The sequence below is a fragment of the Bison bison genome, unplaced genomic scaffold, assembly GCF_000754665.1.
Source record: "Bison bison bison isolate TAMUID 2011002044 unplaced genomic scaffold, Bison_UMD1.0 scf7180017863325, whole genome shotgun sequence".
Taxonomy (NCBI): domain Eukaryota; kingdom Metazoa; phylum Chordata; class Mammalia; order Artiodactyla; family Bovidae; genus Bison; species Bison bison.
In genome coordinates this window covers 541,238-545,892 of record NW_011493897.1, presented here as the reverse complement: position 1 = coordinate 545,892, position 4,655 = coordinate 541,238, and positions in this window count along the sequence as shown.

Below are 4,655 nucleotides of genomic sequence, written 5' to 3'. Positions count from 1 at the left end.
GCCCTATCAGAATCTTTTTTTCAAGCTTCTTGCAGCTGGCAATCAGAAGGCCTCTTTGGCCAGTCTTTCTCTGAAGCCCCACCCATTCAGGCACTTAGAGGGCTTCCTTCCAGGGGTCCTTCTCTGTTGTTCCACACATCAGCCACATAGAGGGTCCCCCAGCCTGGGGTCCTACTCTGTAGTTCAGTGCATCAGGCATTTGATGGGCCAGCCTCTCTACTGTTCAGCTGCCAATGCATGGGGGAGGTGCATGAGGGGAGAGAGGCTATGGTAATGGCTCCACCCACTACGCGTGACCCAGCAGTATCACCTGGCTTTCATTGCTGCCCGGCTTTCCTCCACAGGCATTTCCCACCACAACCTCCTCTCTCACATCTCCTCAATCAGTCTCTCCGCAGTCAACAGCAGCCCTTGCCTGGGATTACTCCACAATCCCTAAACTCCAGCTCCCAGCCACTACAGTCTAGGGTATGCATGGCTGTGGCAAGGACTGTCTGATTCTCGTTCCATTTAGGGTGCCACAGAGCAGCCATTTCCCTTTCTGCCTTAAATGTTTCTCCTCTGACTCAGACAGTTGCCCCGATGTGGGGATCGGGCCCACCAAGGGCAGGTGCAGTCCTACTAACACTCCCGTTTCCCCCCCTAGTTCCTTTATCCTACCGAGTTTTGCCTGGATCTATATATTCTTTTCTCCTGGTCAGGTACTTCTGTCTGCTCTCAGCTGGTGTTCTGCATGCATTTCTGTGTCTGGAGGTGTATTCCTGATGTATCCCTGGAGAGAGATGTATTCCACATTCACCTACTCCTCCGCCATCTTGTTCTTAGCTGGGATATTTTTGAGTGATGTTCAATACTAGATTTCTATTAAGAAGTCATGGGTGGCAGAAGCCTAGGATACTGGCTTATCCTACTGTGGGTTTGTTTGGATTCCAACAGTATGGGGAGTTTCCCCCTTAGACTTGGACTCCTCATGCTGCACAATCTGCCTGTTGAACGTGTATCTGGAGCTACCATTTTAGCGACCTATCTGTTCTCTTGGTGCTGCTGCTGCTGCTAAGTTGCTTCAGTCGTGTCTGACTCTGTGCGACCCCGGAGATGGCAGCCCACCAGGCTCCCCCATCCCTGGGATTCTCCAGGCAAGAACACTGGAATGGGTTGCCATTTCCTTCTCCAATGCATGAAAGTGAAAAGTGAAAGTGAAGTCTCTCAGTCGTGTCCGACTCGTAGCGACCCCATGGACTGCAGCCTACCAGGCTCCTCCTACCATGGGATTTTCCAGGCAAGAGTATTGGAGTGGGTTGCCATTGCCTTCACCCTCTTGGTGCTAAGCACTCCCAATTAGGTCTGCTCACCTGAGTGTGATGCATCCTTCCTTCTGTTAGTGGAAGAAGGGTCTGGAGACCCTCCTCTGGGCCTTAGTTCTTGGTAAGGATGCAAGAAGAGTCTAAGGTCTTACCCATTGCAAGAAAGTTTATTAACAATAAGGAAAGAAAGAACAGGTGGCAAAAGATTGGACAGGACTGAGCACACATGAAGAAAGAACAGAGAGAACACCTCAAGAGAGAGGTGGGCCATGCCAAGGGAGGCCAATGGCCCTGGAGGGCTAGGGTACAGAGTTTTTAAGGCAGGGTCATGTGTATAGTCTGCGGGGGAAGGGGTGTCATTGACTGACAGCCTTGATTGACAGCCTGTGGTGGTTTAGTCACTAAGTTGTATCCTATTCTTGCGACCCCATGGACTGTAGCCTGCCAGACTCCTTTGTCCATGGGATTCTCCAGGCAAGAACACTGGAGTGGGTTGCCATTTTCTTCTCCAGGGGATCTTTCTTACTCAGGAACCAAACCCAGGTCTTTTGCATTGCAGGCAGATTCTTTACTGACTGAGCTATGACAGCTACAGGTTCTATAACAAGATGCTCTACTGTGCATGTCCTTCCCATAATTCAGTCTTTTGTAATTAGATGTATGTATTCATGGAATATTTATGAGCAGTTAATGAATCCAGTGGCTGCTAAAAACTTAGTACAGGATAGTGTGAGGTGTGCACCTACTAAAGTAGGGAAAGTCTCCTGAGTTGGCAGGTTTTTATGGCCTGACTGTTTCTGGAGTATTGGTGAGCACATTAGGGGCAAAGCTGGTAAATTGGTGGTGGGATTAGGTGGCTATTGGATGGTTACCTGAAAGGACCGTCTCTGGTTGCTCTCAACTAACTTTCATCCTTATATCTTCATGTCCCCTGAGGTATTGTTATGCAATTGCTCATGACCTGGTCATGACACTATAGATTTGGGTTCTAAAAAAGAATAAGTCAGAGCCATCAAACACCTCTGTAGGGCACAGATAGGAGAAAGATTCCAAGCCTGAAAATCTTACAGTATTTTACCTCAGCAAAATTAGAGTAAAAAGTATCTATAGCTCAAAAACTTCCTTAGCAAGGTAAGTTTTTCCACATGTGAAGTAGTTCGGTTCAGTCATGTCCGACTCTTTGTGACTCCATGGACTGCAGCATGCCAGACTTCCTTGTCCATCACCAACTCCCAGAGCTTGCTCAGACTAATATCCATCGAGTTGGTAATGCCATCCAACCACTTCATTCTCTGTCATCCCCTTCTCCTCCTGCCTTCAATCTTTCCCAGCATCAGGGGCTTTTCCAGTGAGTCAGCTCTTCGGACCAGGTGGCCAAAGTATTGGAGCTTCAGCATCGGTCCTTCTAATGAACATTCAGGGTTGATTTCATGTAGGATTCACTGATTTGATCTCCTTTCAGCCCAAGGGACTCTCAAGAGTCTTCTCTGACTCCACAGTTCAAAAGGATCAATTCTTTGGTGCTCAGCCTTCTTGATGGTCCAACTCTCACATCCATATGACTACTGGAAAAACCATAGCTTTGACTAGATGGACCTTGTCAACAAAGTAATGTCTCTGCTTTTTAATACACTGTCTAGGTTTGTCATAGCTTTTATTCCAAGGAGCAAGTGTCTTTTAATTACATGGTTACAGTCACCACCTGCAGTGATTTTGAAGCCCAGAAAAGTAAAGTCTGTCACTGCTTCCATTGTTTCCCTATCTATTTGCCACGAAGTGATGGAACCAGATGCCATGGTCTTAGTTTTCTGAATGTTGAATTTTAAGACAACTTCTTCACTCTCCTTTTTCACTTTCATCAAAAGGCTCTTTAGTTCTTCTTCATTTTCTGCCACTATGATGGTGTTATCTGCATATCTGAAGTTATTGATATTTCTCCCAGCAATCTTGGTTCCAGATTGTGCTTCATCCAGCCTGACATTTTGCGTGATATACTCTGCATATAAGTTAAATAAGCAGGGTGACAATAAACATCCTTGATGTAGCCCTTTCCCAATTTGGAACCTGTCTGTTGTTACCTGTCCAGTTCTAACTGTTGCTTCTTGACCTACATACAGATTTCTCAGGAGGCAGGTGAGGTGGTCTGATATTCCCATCTCTTTCAGAGTTTTCCATAGTTTCTAGTGATCCACACAGTCAAAGGCTTTGGTGTAGTCAATGCAGCAGAAATAGATGTTTTTCTGAAATTCTCTTGCTTTTTTGATGATCCAATGGATGTTGGCAATTTGATATCTGGTTCCTCTGCCTTTTCTAAATCCACCTTGAACATCTGACATTTCATGATTCACGTACTGTTGAAGCCTAGCTTGGAGAATTTTGAGCATTATTTTGCTAGCGTGTGAGATGAGTACAACTGTGTGGTAGTTTGGACATTCTTTGGCATTGCCTTTCCAATCTTGGGATTGGAATGAAAACTGACATTTTCCAGTCCTGTGGCCACTGCTGAGTTTTCCAAATTTGCTGGCATATTGAGTGCAGCACTTTGACAGCATCATCTTTTAGGATCTGAAATAGCTCAGCTGGAATTCCATCACTTCCACTAGGTTTGTTTGTAATGATTCTTCCTAAGGCCCTCAGACTCCAGGATGTCTGGCTCTAGGTGAGTGATCAGACCACTGTGGTTATCTGGGTCGTGAAGATCTTTTTTGTATAGTTCTTCTGTGTATTCTTGCCACCTTTTAATATCTTCTGCTTCTGTTAGGTCCATGCTGCTTCTGTCCTTTATTGTGTCCATCTTTGCCTGAAATAGTTCCTTGGTATCTCTAATTTTCTTGAAGAAATCTCTAGTCTTTCCCATTCTATTGTTTTCCTCTATTTCTTTGTACTGATCACTTAGGAAGGCTTTCTTGTCTCTCCTTGCTATTCTTTGGAACTCTGCATTCAGATGAGTATTTCTTTCCTTTTTGCCTTTGCCTTTCACTTCTCTTCTTTTCTCTCTTATTTGTAAGACCCCCTCAGACAACTATTTTGCCCTTTTGCATTTCTTTTTCTTGGGGATGGTTTGATCACTGCCTCTTGTACAATGTTCACTGCCTCCTGTACAATGTTACAAACCTCTGTCCATAGTTCTTCAGGCACTCTGTCTATCAGATCTAATCCCTTGAAACTATTTGTCACATCCACTGTATAATTGTAAGGGATTTGATTTAGGTCATACCTGAATGGTTAGTGGTTTTCCCTACTTCTTTCAATTTAAGTCTGAATTTTACAATAAAGAATTCATGATCTGAGCCACAGTCAGCTTCTGGTCTTGCTTTTGCTGACTGTATAGAGTTTCTCCATTTTCAGCTG